Raw genomic sequence first — 15,113 nt, 5'->3', positions numbered from 1 at the left:
CAAATGTCGTTTCGGCTTTTCACGACCGGTGATTTCTAAAGGAAGAGTAAACAGTTTGATGTCTTCGCTGCGACATAATGTGATGAAGAAATCACCTAAAAACACATACAATTTGAAAAGGAACGAAGAGTCCAAGTACATCAACGACTACAACCCAGTGATTTTGTCCATGTGGAATGCTAACATGGATATACAGTTTGTGGCTGATAACTGTATGGCTGTGGCTCGGTATGTGACATCTTACATCACCAAAAAAGAAAAGACAGAATTGAAGGATATGTGGGAGGACATTTCCCATGAAAAGAGCCTCAGCAAGAAGTTGTATAGTTTCAGTCTGAAGATGTTGTCACATCGAGAAATCGGAGCTTACGAATGTTCTGACCGGTTGTCTTCAGCAAGTCTCTATGCCAAATCCAGGAGTATCGTTTGGGCGAGTCTTGGTCTTGCTGCAACGCGTAATCGAGTTCTGAAACCTGTGCGGGAAATTGAGTATTTGGCGGGAATGGAGCCGAACAGTACCGATATTTTGAAGACCAACATGTTGGATACATATTATCCAAATCGAAGCAGTCACCTCGAGAATGTTTGTCTGTATGAGGTTCTACAAAATTACATATTCAAGAGGAACATCAAAGAAGATATTGATAAAGGAGTGTATGCTGTAATTGGAAGTGAGGGATGTCTGGTCAAGCAAAGAAAATGCCACTTGGTAAACCATCGAAAATTGAGTGGCGAATCTCCTGAAAAAAAGGAGTTTTTCTATTTAGCACTTTTGCATCTTTTTAAGCCTTGGCGTGCAGAAGAGGAACTGCTTGGAGATTTCCTCTGTTACGAAGACTCTTTCACTGCCGCCAAGGAGACCATAGAATGTCCTGTTTTTCCCAAATATCTAGAAATGTTGAATGCGGAAATCGAGCAGGAAGCAACGATTGCAGCCGAGATTGCCAGAGACAGTTCTCAGGACAGTCAGAGTTCTGTTTCATTGAGTCAGGATCCACTAGGAGGACCTGTTATCGAAAATGAAGCTGCCACTGCCATGAATGAAGTGGAAAGAGCCATGGCACATGCTCAGGAGGATGCGGTTAACTTAGAAGACTTGGAAAGACAACTCAACGTTGAGCAGAGGAAAATATATGACGAAGTTACCAACCAAATTGATCATGGATTAAGTCATGAGAAGAAAGAGTGCTCATGTACGTCGTTGAAGCCTGTCCGACTGTACGTGAGTGGAGAAGTGGGAACTGGAAAAAGTTTTCTCATTAAAGCAATTTCATGTTATTTGCAGGAAAGGACTGAGTCATCGCTGTCTTGTGTTGTCACCGCTCCAACTGGACTGGCAGCACATAACATTAAAGGTATTACTTTGCATCGTCTACTGATGCTGCCAGTGGAGCATGATAACAAATTACAATACCACAAGTTATCTGGAGATGCTTGTTGTGAAGTTTCAAGAGTCTTGAAGAAAATGAAACTTCTTATCATTGACGAAGTAAGCATGGTTTCCAATGTCATGCTTGCCTTTGTGCATTTGAGAATGCAAGAAGTTCTTAAAACAGAGTATGATGTGTTATTTGGTGGCAAACACATCATTGTTTTCGGAGATCTTCTGCAGCTGACACCAGTGAAAGGACAACCTGTGTTCAAAATGCTCACGCATGAAGATACCAGGAAGTGCCTAGGGAGCATTGGCAACGTCAATATATGGTTAAACTTCAATTATGCTGAACTGCATGAAAATATGCGTCAGGCGAAGGATGAAGATTACAAGAATATTCTACAAGATGTTAGAATTGGAAAAGTGACCGAGCATGGGAAAGAAGCTTTACATGCACGATTACTGTCAAATTTATATCCAGAACAAGACGTTGTGCCTGAGAATATTTTTCTGAAAATTACGGAGAAGAAATCTGGAATATGTTTGATGCCAACTCTTGCAGAATGTGCCATCTTCAACAACAAAATGTTGCATTTAGAAAACCAAGAGATTGTGAAACTGGAAGCTATTGACAGAGTAGAGCATATGGGATCAACAATTATTTTGTCTGAGAATTTGAAATCAAAATTGGATTCATTAGAAAAGAGTATATCTAAAACTGCGGGTTTTGAAAAGACTCTGAATGTGTGCTTAAATTGCCGTATAATTTTAAGAAGGAATTTACATGTTGAAAGAGGTCTGGTAAATGGATCAATGGGTAATGTTGTTGATTTTGTGAAATACAGAAATAGGGATGAAATTGAATTTTTTTAAATTAAATTTGATGGCATTGAGGAAGTACAGCTAATTGGTCCTTGCTCTGCTAGGTTTTTGCTTGTGAAAGACTTATATGTTCGCCGTAAGCAGTTTCCTGTTTGCTTGACATATGCGGTGACAATCCATAAATCACAAGGTTTAAGTGTAGACAGTGCATTGGTGAATATTGGCAGTTCTGTGTTCAAGGAGGGTATGGCATATGTGGCATTGTCACGAGTTAGAACTTTATCGGGATTGTACTTGATTGAGTGTGATGTCACAAACATTTGTGCGGGATCTAGATTGTGTTAAGGAATACAATAGGTTAAGAAGAGAGTATGCGCCACATTTGCCTCAATATCCTTTGTTTGAGAAACGTGTGGTAGGCCGGAAACGAAGAAATGTGACCAATACTAGGGAGGTTGTAGCAAAAAGACGAAAAGTCGATGAACCTGAAATTATAAGCAGGAAGAAAAAGGATTCTGTTGAAGATGTTGTTGGTTTTCAATTTGAAAACAGTTCTGGTGTCAACTGCTATGCTAATGTAGTGGTTAATGTTTTGTTTTCTCTAGAAAATTTAAAAGAAGAGATTGTGGTCAATTCGGATCAAAGATTTTGCAGTTTGTTAAATTCTGTGTTAGAGAAATGTAGCACTGATAGAACAAAAATAGAAAGTGTGTCTGAAATTCGAAATCTGTTAGACAGATGTTCAGGTCAAACACAATTCTCTCAAAATATTCAGCAAGATTGTCAGGAGTTTTTAATGTATATGCTTGATGTATTGCATGCTGAAGGTGTAGATGTAGATCACCTGTTTGGGCTTTCTTATCAATGGCAGCATGACTGCGAGAACTGTAGGGTATCAAGTACTACTAGTGTAGACTCAGAAAGATTTATATATTTAACTTTGCCAGACAGTAAATCAGTGTCCTTTAATAAGCTAGTAAAAGCAGCTGATCACAACATGGAGTGTAGGCAATGTAAATCTGAAATGATGTCAACATTATTTATACGAACATATGGCCAGTATGTCATTTTAATGCTCCAACGATGTAGGCCTGATGGAACAAAATTGACAACTTTAATTAAAAATTTTGTGGCTTCGCAGTTGTCAATATCAGGAAGGACTTTTGTAACTGCAGCAATTATATATCATGACGGTCCTTCAATAACATCAGGACATTACACAGCTTATTTAAAGTCTAGAAATGGCTGGTCATTCTACAACGATTCTGTTTTAACTTTCAAAAAAAAATTGCCTTTTGACCTTAAAAATTCTTACCTGGTGTTTTTAAAACCAAAATTTTAGAGAAGGAATCTCGGGATTTGCTCTGAGGAATTTCAAGAGGTTCTAATGGCTCCTACATGATTTGGCCTTGAGGATAAGTGTAGTACAGAGTCAAAAGTTATTTTTGAGTTTTAAATAGTTCCTGGAAAATAAGAAGATTTTCTTACAGAAAGTGGTGGGCACAGATTAGTTGAAGGACAACAGAGTATTTCCCAAAGCAAACGGTGTTCTTACCATAACACTTGACGTCATGGAAAAATAACTGCACTTTGAATGAGTTCAGAAAAACAGTTTCTTTTTATAAGCTAATTCAAGCAGTCAATCAAAACATGGAGTAGAGGTAATGTAAGTCTGCAATGCTGTCTAGATTATTGGTCCAAACTTTTGATTATAATGTCATTTTAAAAATCCAACTATATAAACCTGATGAAAGTAAGTCTTCAACTTTAATTACAAATGTTGTGGCTACACAGTCGTTGATTTTAGGAAGAACATTTGTAACTGCAGCTATTATATGGCATGATGGTCCTTTGACAAGATCCGCTTATTACACAGCTTATTGAAAATGTAAAAAAAATTGCTGTTTCGGAAATGATTCCCATTTGACTACGATACAATTTTGCCTTTTTACTTAAAAATATTCTTACTTTCTGTTTTCAGAAAAGAGAATTTAGGGTAGGTAACTGGCGTATAATGATTCTAGGGGTTGATATAATTTTATCTACTGTTTTATATTGCTTTGTGATTAAAAGTGATGTAGAGAATTAAATAATTGTAGTAGTCATAGAGGTAGTGTAAGTTTGCTTCATAGTAAGCAGTATCAGTGTCATAGGAAATGTAGAACATGAGTGAGCAAGAAGGGTAAGATATTACTAGTCCAGGATTGTGAAAGTGATCTTGAACGTTTTCTTTGTGAAAGTTGCAGAAATAGAAAATGACGGGATTTGCTTACAAGAATTCCAAGAGTTATAAATGGCTCTTACATGATTTGGCCTTGTGGAAACGTGTGGTAGAGAGCGACAAGTCATTTATTGTATGTAACATATTTTTCAAAACGATGGAGGTTTTCTTTCAGAAAGTGGCGGGCTGAAAATAAAAACAGCACAACAGAGTGTAAGCTGTTCATAGGACATCCTTCGAGGTCATGGAAAGTAAGTTACTTTTGAGGAGTTCAGATTTCTGATTGGTTATGTTATATGGGTTTTTTAAACACAATCATTTTGATTGTGTTTTTTTCCCCGCTGTTATATGATGAATACCTTCAAGTCACTGTTTTTAGTGAAATTTGATACATTCTGAGAACAGCAAAAAGTAAACCATTTAACATGTATAATTAATTCTGTACTTTTTGTATTTATGATGTACATTTAGAACTGTGTAGGAGGCATGGAGAAGCTGAGGCTTCTGTAAGTGTCAAAGTTGTTGCATACAGTGCTCATATTCTACGTAGTCTTTCATATGATGGACTACATTTCCACAATGAGATACCTAAGCAAAGGAAACACAGGTGATGTGATTGTGGAATGAGCAAAAAAAATTGCACGTTTTTCAAATACATTACCTGTGTTTCCTAACATTACACATCACATTGTGTAGATGAGGTTTAGGCCTGTTCCAGGAGACAGAGGAGGTCTGACATTTGTTCAAGAGTGCAGTGGACATGACTCACTTCGTTGGTAGGCCTGCACATGTATTATCTCCTCTGTATTCTTCAACAAGCCTAAATTTCATCTGCAACCCTGAGTAGGACTTACCTGAAACAAATCTGTGGATGGGTTACACCTTATCACCATCTAGAAACAATCATTTAAAATGTTAAGGGCAGTTTTATGAAGGCTGTGTGCCTCTTTTGCGCCGCTGTTCCGTCACTTTTGTGACGCAGCAGCAGTGTAAAAGATGCACCATGTTGCAAGATAGGCCTCAGTTCATCTCCAGCAAGATACCGTCAGTTTAAAATGTATATAATTAGGACTGTGTAGGGGGCATGCAGAAGCTGAGGCTTCTGTAAGTGTCAAAGTTGTTGCATGCAGTGCTGCACTTCTGGGTACTGTTTCATATGCTGGACTACATCTGCACAATGAGATACCTAAGCAAAGGAAACACAAGTGATGTGATTGTGAAATGAGCAAAAAAAATTGCACGTTTTTCAATTACATCACCTGTGTTTCCTAACATTACACATCACATTGTGCAGATCAAGTTTAGGCCTGTCCAGGGAAACAGAGGAGGTCTGGCCTTCGTTCAAGAGTGCAGTGGACATGACTCACTTCATTGGTAGGCCTACAAATGTATTATCTCCTCTGTACTCTTCAACAACTCTAAATTTCATCTGCAACCCTGAGTAGGCCTCACCTCAAACAAACCTCTGGATAGGACACACCTTATTGGCATCCTAAAACAATCATTTAAAATGTTAAGGACAGTTTTATGATGGCTGTGCACCTCTTTTGCGCTGCCATTGCATCACTGTTGTGAGACAGCAGCAGTGCAAAAGATGCACCATGTTGCAAGATAGGCCTCACTTCATCTGCATCAAGATACTGTTAGTTTAAAATGTATATTTTTAGGACTGTGTAGGGGCATGAGAAGCAGAGTCTTCTGTAAGTGTCAAAGTTGTTGAAAAACTGTTTGTCCTTCAATCTTTTCCCTTGTCTTTTCTAATTTTTAAATACATGTTTTAATATTTTTCAAATGTTTGTTCTCTCTTTCACAGATTGTAAGTATAAAAATAACAAGTGACTAAGTTAACGACAATTATAAGGTAAATGTTTTGTACTCTTTTCGTTACATTTCTATCACATTTAACTTCTATTAGTTTCACTACTTCATTTCTTTAACCCTCACTTTCCTGCCTTTGCTACTTCCCTCATTCCTTTCTCTATTACTTACTTACTCTACTCCTTCCACTATTTTTCTCAGTCCCTCTCTTCTCATACTTCCTCACTCTTGTTCACTCACTCTGTCTCTATTACTCTCACTGTTTCTGGCTGATCACTCTTTCACTACTTGTTCATTATGCTTTTTCTCTGTAGTTCAAGCACAGTAAGGGGCATATTATCAACACAGGCAATAAAATTATCGGTGCTTTTATCGGCAGAAAACTGCCGCAAAAGTGGCTTTAGCAGCAGTTTTCTTCCGGAAAAGCAGCTTTAGCAGCAGTTTTCTGCCGATAAAAGCAGTAATTATCGGCAGAAAACTGCCGCAAAAGCGTCTTTAGCGTCAGATTTCTGCTGATAAAAGCAGCAAAATTTTTATCGCCTATGTTGATAATATGCCCCTATGTTATTTACATTTCTTTGCTGTTTCAATCATTCCTTTTCTGTTACTTCTTCTTTTCTGCATTGTGTTTTTTCTCTCTGTTATTCCAATGTTTTAATCTTAATTTGATCATTCAGTCACATTCTCTAAGAAACTCTTGTTTGTTATTCTTCTACTCTCCTTTTTTTTTCTCACTTCCTTATCTATTTTGTTTTTCACAATTATACCCTCTTAAATCTTTTCTTCAGTAAATAGATCTATTAAACAGTATCTCTAGTTTACTCCCTATAGCTGTCTTTCTTTTAACATAACTGTCTGTTTCCTTCCCTTATACTTACTCTTCTTAAATTTTTTTTGGTTCGCTCCCGGTTCGCGTACCGGAGAGCGAACCGGGAAGCGAACCAAAAGAAATAGAGGTTGGCAGAGTTCCAAATATTCTACCAATTTTTTTATAACGGGGAGGTAGTTCTGAAAAGAACTTTTTTTTTATTGTTTTTGTTGTTTTATATTTTTTTTATTTTTTTTATGAACATTTTTTTACTTTTTTTGTATTTTCTGAACGGTTTTATATTTTTTGGGTTTTTTTTGGGGGGGGTAAACGAAAACGATTCATTGTAAAGGGCTCAACAGGAGCAACAAAAAAAAAAGAATTTATTCTCTGGGGCGTTTCGGACAAACATGATTGTCGATAGCTCTGTTGATTAGATTGATGCTACTTTCTCTGTAGCAAATGAACTGATTACAACGCACGCACACTTGTTTTACTTCCCCGAATCTCATCTGTATATTTGGGACCATCTCCCTCGCCTCTGGTCCCGTCACTTCCTGTAAAACTGATCTTCTGGCCATAGAAGGGGGATTATCTTGCTGGTCACGTAACTGCGCAGCACTGTAGTTGATAGGATGCCACCTATCCATATGGCGATGCATTGTGTAATTGCCGTAACTGTACTTCTTGTCTGTCCCTCTGGACAGTCTATCTTTACATATAAGGCAAGTTACGTACCGGGCATTGACTTTTTTTTGGCCCCGGGGATATTTAAAAAATTGCCAAATATAATTTTCTTTGACATGAGACCTCCTGGGCTCCTCACGCAAAAACTGCCTCTCTTCCTGCTCTTCCTCTTCTTCCTCTTCTTGCTGAATGATAACTTCAGCAGGTGGTCCTCTCTTCCTTGGAGGTGGTGGAGGTGGTGGGGAAGCACCAGCTGAAGCTACTAATGAAGCCATTGCTCAGTGATCACAAAAGGTCTTCCTCTCACAAAGATGAAAGTCAGAGTGAGGAAAGAAGGAGGGGTTTTCCTCATTTGGGAAAAACAATAGTTCTAAACCAATGAAAAGTGTTAATTTTAGATCACATGACCTAGTCTTACATCATTAGGAAACCAAAAGTGAAATGAACCAATGAAAAGTATTATTACCAAGTCACATGACCTGTTGTGTTTACGTTTCGCGCCTCGCTTCGCGTACCGGTTCGCTTCCGGGTACGCTAACGTGGCGCGTCATATGACGTATTACGCGACAACGCGATACGTCACGCTGACGCGACGCGTCACAATGTTGTTTTCTAACGCGGCAGTTGCGGAAACGGAACGTTTACCGGTTCGCGGACCGGGTCGCGGCACCAAATTGAGCTAACGGGAAGCTAACCGGTTCGCGGACCGGAGCGAAACAAAAAAAAAAAATTTAAAAAAAATTGTATTAAAAACATGTAAAATATATTTTTTGATTGCTATTAAAAAACCATTGAAATTCACTGAAAAAACCATAGGTTATAGACCATATATAGTTAGGAATTAGCATTTACAAAACCTTATTTTACTCACACAAAACCATTGAAATTCCATATATAGTTAGTTGTACTAACTATATATCGCGCACCCGCAATCCACTGCTGATCATGTCACATATTACATCATTCATGACATGGTCAGTGACGACATCACTGATGACATCACTGATGACATCTCAAATGACATCACTGATGACATCACTGATGACATCACTGATGACAACATCCAGTGACTGTATGTTTCTGTAAAGTTAAAATATGTCTTACATATTGAAGAATGAGTGGATGTATAAGTGTCTGGACGAAGGATTTAGTAGGTGCATGACTGACTGTATGAGTGAGTGATTAAATGTGTCTCACTGAGTGCATGGGTTAGTGACTAAACTGTCTTAATTTGTGCATCATTATGTCTGTTGTTCTGTAAACTGCTGCATGTGTTGATCAGTAGCTATATGATTAACTATATGGGTTATTGATTGGTTGCCCAAGTATTTGTATGGGAGACTGAGAGTGTGTATGGGTGGCTGGGAGGTGTATGACTCTCTGCATAGATGTGTGAGCAGTTGATTCACTAGGTGTATGGGTTCAAAAGTGCATGTGGAAACATCTGTATGGGCGGTTGACTGTGTACATGAGTGCATTGGTGAGTGAATGGATATCTCAGTGCTACATGTCAAAGTAAGTACATATGTAAAACACAGTACATGTGAGAGTTGACATATATAAATAACTGTGCATAAGAGCCAGTGAATGTGTGAGTGGCTGTATGAATCATTGTGAACTTGTATCAGGGATTGTATAAGAGAGTAAATATGTGTTAGTATATGTTTGAATAAGTAAGGTGTGTATAACTGTATAGTTGAGGAAATGGAGGTGTGATTGATTCTTTGCATGACTGACTAGGTGTGTGAGTAACTCCATGGATGAGTGACAGTCTGTGAGTGTCTGTTGTATCTAAGGTTATATTAGAGTCTGAAGAGGTTCATCGTATTATCACATGAATGATGTCATCAGTGATGTGATCAGTAATGTCAAATGAGATGTCATCAGTGATGTCATCAGTGATGTCATTTGAGATATCATCAGTGATGTCATTTGAGATATCATCAGTGATGTCATTTGAGATGTCATCAGTGATGTCATCAGTGATGTCATTTGAGATGTCATCAGTGATGTCATCAGTGATGTCGTCACTGACCATGTCATGAATGATGTAATATGTGACATGTTCAGCAGTGGATTGCGGGTGCGCGATATATAGTTAGTACAACTAACTATATATGGAATTTCAATGGTTTTGTGTGAGTAAAATAAGGTTTTGTAAATGCTAATTCCTAACTATATATGGTCTATAACCTATGGTTTTTTCAGTGAATATATATATGTACATGTGTGTGTATACACGACTTAAACTTACTTGTGATGTAAATGATTCCTCCAGACAAATAATAAAGAAAGAAAAATAAAAACTTCACTTACTAGCCACACTACCTTGTTAACAAGGTCCTGTTTATGGTCGATTATATCAGCCCAGTGGTGTGTCACCTGACACTGGGTGCTAGAAACCCTGAAGGGTGGCGGATTTGCTCCCTGCCGATCCCACCAACTGCTGAAAGTATGAGGTGAGGTGGCGCTGTTTGTTCACAATTAATGCTGTCTGTTGTACCTCACTAAAAATGTGGTGTCGAGTTACCTACTCATCCCTCTGTCATAGCTGGCATAACTTAAGTAAAAGGGTAGAACAATGAAAATAAAAGCACCTGGGCAGTTAAAAGGGAAACAAAAAGATAAAATAAAGATGAAAAACAGGGGTAGGTGGACAATAATGGGGTTTCTGGACTTGGCATCAGGGAAATACAAGGTATAGTTAAGCAGGAGCATGGTGGACTACACAAAATGGCTGTGTGCTTGTGCAATGTAGCTTGCCGTTTTGCACTATTGCACTATTGCTTGAATGCAAAATCATTGGCATCATTTTTTAACGTGAGCCACTGGAGATGCATTACACCGAATTATGCGCAATCTTTTAGTAATTTCAGCTAATTTCCATAACTTTCACACACACCTAGATAAGACCTCACACATACTCAAAGAACCTGTCTTTACTGAATGACTGTCCTGTCCTGGCTTTACAAGAGTTGAACAAACACTGTAAGCACTTATTAGGGGATGAAGATGCACAGGTTCCAAATAATATCATTGGGACCAAGAACCTCATCTAGGAAAAACTGAGCGTGACTATCATTTCCTTGGACCTGCAAACACTCATGTGGCCTTTAAACATGCCTGCACCAATTGGCATTGCGGCACCTTGTTCTCGGCAAGCTCAACCCCCCTCATCACTGTGACGCACTCCTCCAACCCAGTGAACCTGTGCCACCAGGGAGGAGCCTGGCAGAGAAGTGCTGGTCAACTGATGCAGGCACTTGAGGCATGGCGCTTGTTGCTGCACTTTTAAGTGGTAGCCTGCTAACCCGCTGGAGCCCTGGAGACGAAATTGAGAAATCCAGTTACAGTTTCGGTGATACAATTGAGTCTTTGCTAGTTTGATTATTGTGCCTGGTGCAGTTGTGGTTTATTGAACTGATTTATTTGATGAAGCTGCTTATAAGTTATAATTCACTCCTCGAGAACCGTATACTCAAAGATTGGTAAATGTAGTTGTTTAGTCAGCAGACCATTTTATATATAGTTTTTCTGATACCTTGTTTAATTGTCCTCTGTTTTGTGTATCTACATGCGTGTGTTTGGGCTTACACAATTATAAACTATATGTTATCACATCACACAATATTAATTATCAAAAATGTTTGTTAACTCTCATCTAGGCAATTTTTGATACATTTTCTGTTCATTGTATGTAAATTGATGTTTTGATTCCATAATGTTTTCCTTTGGAAGCACTGTATTGATAGAGGCAGAGAAGAGCAGCACAGATGCTGCCTAAGCCCCGAGCACTGTAAATGGCAATGCACCCTCCATGCACATGGTACGCTGCTGCCCACAGCGACATCTTCATTACAATCCTCACTGCTGCTGTTTGTATCAGTAGAGTGGATTGAGGCATAATGTTCCTGGAGAAGATCTCTTCCACATCTGGACGCTCTTTCCTCCAAATGTAAAAGGGCAGAATGATGTTACTCACAGAAAAGCCAACTAATGGCTGTAGTGGGCAAACAAAATATGTGAACAGTGGATGAAACAGCTGGCTGAAAGCACATCAATTAAAACAGCCTACTATTTTAGTAAAATCAAAAGGCCTTGGCTAACACCAGACCTAAAAAGGTAGACCATTTTGATACAAAACGACGATGGTGGTCTAAAATTCAAGCACTATTGGGATGACACTCAGCCTCAAACACACTGGTGGTTTACCCCCTGAAGGCTTATGCTGCTGCTCGGTATGGAGCTGAATTATAGGGCCATGGGGAAGAGACAATTTAGAGAAAGGCAGAAAACAATTTATTGAGACCACTATTACAATTAGGACAGAGCTCCATGCTAGTCCAATTCATGATGGGGTTTGCCATAAAAGATATTGGGAAGGTACTTGGAGAAAGGCTCCTTCTATTTTGGCAGTAGCGGCTCCTCGTTGGAGTGCTGCGGGGCGGTGAGGCGGGGTGGAGGAGGGGAGGAGTAGGGTGGGGGGTAGTAAACTCCGGCATACAGCTGAACGGAGGTAAGTAAAGAAATAAAAAATAAAATGAATGATATTGCGTGCGCTGCTTCGCCATTTGGCGTTGCAGCGTGTGCAGAGTAAGGTACACCTATAATTATCGTTGACGGTTCAACCCATAAAAGTTATGTTTTCATATCAAACTTTCACCCCGGGTCTTTATCAGGACTAGGAACCAGAAAAAAAGCCTGTGTAGTGAAGGATAATGGGTGTGAGTATATTGAATTAATGAAAATGTGGGGTAAATCAATTCTGAAGCGTGGGCAAACAGTAAATGTTTTGTCCACAGTTGCATGGACCTTGATTTGTGGAGGCAAGGGTCATATTTGTCATTAAGTCAAAGGGCATTGTCGACCACTTGGAACCTAGCTGTTTCAATACTGCAACATAGTCTGAACACCGATTTATGGAAGCTGTGTCAAGCAATACAACTCCCAGGTGTGCCTATATACATATGCTATGCCACAGAATTGTAACTGGAAATCCTGGCACCTTTCATATGCTTGCAAGTTAAAACTCTCCTTGTCCGTGAAAAAGACAATATTTATGGATGTCAATATTTATCATCAATTATATTGAGCAAATGAGTTGCAGAAAAAGACTCATACAAATTATACCATTCGTTGAAAAAAAATAAAAAACTAACAGGTTTAAGAAAGATGAGTTCATAGTTAGTTGCGTCATTTTATCGTGTTCTTTTTTTAAATGCAGTGCCAAACTGAATAACGCATTTTCTGACGGGCCTGTATTTAATCCTTTGGTTACAAATTAAAATCCTGGAGTATCAACTCAGCAATACATCCTTCAGATATCAATGAATAGGCACCACCAAGTTGAGTAATAATAGCGCCAAGAAACAACTTTGACTGTGAATGAGTGTATTCCAGAAGAAAGGATTTCATTATTAATTAAAAAATGTATGTGCCCGGATGGATGAATGCAAGAAAGAGTCAATGTGCCAATCAATGTATGGACACATCAGGTGGCTCGATGATGGGGGTTGAATGGATCAACCACACACATGGATGTATGGATGCCTAAGTGGATCAAATAAATCCATAAAGTAGTTCATGAATGCGCTTCCATCAAGAAATGGCCAGACCAATTGGCTTTGCCAATGTTGATTACAATTAAGATGTCTTTTATTCTGTTACAATATAGAGGTTCATGTGTTTTTACAGTAATTATTCTAGGATTTTTTTGGGAAATATTGGAACATGCACACTTTCTGCTATAATGTTCTTTTGGTTTTTCATGTTTAACTTGCATATTTATGATAATTTAGTTGTACTGTTCATGTTTATAACATAAAGGATTAGGAGCCTACTTAAACGTTTGACTGCCAGAATGACTATATTTTCTTTTTCTCATATCTGTTATGTAAGTGTGATTACTGACAAATAGCAGAATATATGAACAGTGCTTGAGAGGTGGGTAGTTTCGAATGGTGGTCTGTGAGTCAAATGTCTGAGTGTCTGGAGAAGTGTGAGTCTTTGGATAGAGTTAGTTAAGAAACCGCTATGAGTTTGAGTTGTCAATGACCCAACTTGAGGTCCCCATGGGACACAGCCAGATTGTTAAAGGACCACTTTGCAGAGCCAGATGAATGGTTCATGTTGTCCAGTGCATGTGACCTTCAAGGTATGAGGAAGGGTCCACTTGAGTCGTCAGGGCGCTCACGACAGATGGCTGTCACATGGCTGTCCCGGTAAATCTCCTGTGGTTGCATGTTGGCCAAAATGTTACCATTATTATGAGCCTTGATGACCTTTAGTGAACCTTTGGTCATGAAGGTAAAACACAAAAAAAGCTGCAACATGAAACTAATTTCGATGCATAGATTGTGAATAGATTAGGAAGCCAGTAAACAGAGTGGCCTGTGAAAGACTTTTGTATGTATGGGTTGTCTGTATGACATGAAGAAATCCAGAAGAAAGTCTCTTAAAAGACGGTAAATACAGGCATCCACCAGGAATGCTGACGTGTGCCTGCTTATGTTACTGCAAACACACCAGGTAGTGCCAAGGTGGTGGTACAGTTAGTGTGCTTGGAATCACAAAAGGGCATTTTTGGCCCTCTTAATGTCAGGGGGATCCAAAGATTGCATGTGCTGAATCAGCCAACCAGTCAGTAAAAAACAAAGTATGCCAGGAAAAGAGAAAACGTTGTATGAGGGGTTCCACAAGCCGCACAGAGACCTGATTGCCCAAAAGAATGGGGACTCAAGAGTCATGTCTCTTTGGAATGCGCCATCTTGGGACTAAATTCTTACAGACCCAAGGGCTGGTTGTGCTAACATTAGGCTGAAACGAAGTACCAGTGGCAAGTGTTCTGCAGGTGGTTTGGGCTGCTGAACTATCTATGCAACGCCAGAGTTGCAGAAGAAGGGCCAAGGAGCGCCCAGATCCAATGAACTGCAACGTAATTAGTGGCACAGCATGCCATTCACAACCACATGGCACCATCCCTTGGTGAGACATGGGGTTAGTGGGCCTCTGCTTCATGCTGTAAGGGAGTGGAGTGTTAAAAGCAGTGAGTGCCAAATGAGGCAATGAAATCATAGGAATTCAGACCTCGTGATGGAGCGACAGACGACTAGGACTAGGTATGATTGGATATTCTATTTATTATATTTCTGCTGCCATCCAGACTGCTCTGGTCCTTTCCCCACATTGAATGTTTCCCTGACGCTCATGAGACAGCCTAGGCTTCCATGCATATGAGAATCTGCTCTATAATACAGATCATAGTATGGCACATGGCTTGCCAGGTAATGTGGGGTTCGTGAAGGCAGAGAACCATTTCAAGGCACTAAGGTATGTATGTGTGTAGTATGTAGCTACAGAGTAGGACAGCCTAGAGAAACCCT

At 39.3% G+C, this 15,113-nt stretch overlaps 1 protein-coding gene across 1 annotated transcript in view; it reads left to right on the top strand.

Annotated features, from left to right (window-relative positions):
• LOC144753772 (dehydrogenase/reductase SDR family member 4-like) overlaps positions 1-15,113 on the top strand; it is a 184,210-nt gene that overhangs the window by 151,145 nt on the left and 17,952 nt on the right. The window lies entirely within an intron of this gene.

The sequence above is a fragment of the Lissotriton helveticus genome, chromosome 5_1 (assembly GCF_964261635.1).
Source record: "Lissotriton helveticus chromosome 5_1, aLisHel1.1, whole genome shotgun sequence".
NCBI lineage: Eukaryota > Metazoa > Chordata > Amphibia > Caudata > Salamandridae > Lissotriton > Lissotriton helveticus.
The sequence above is the reverse complement of the archived record's forward strand: the minus strand, read 5'-3'. Positions and strand labels throughout refer to the sequence as shown.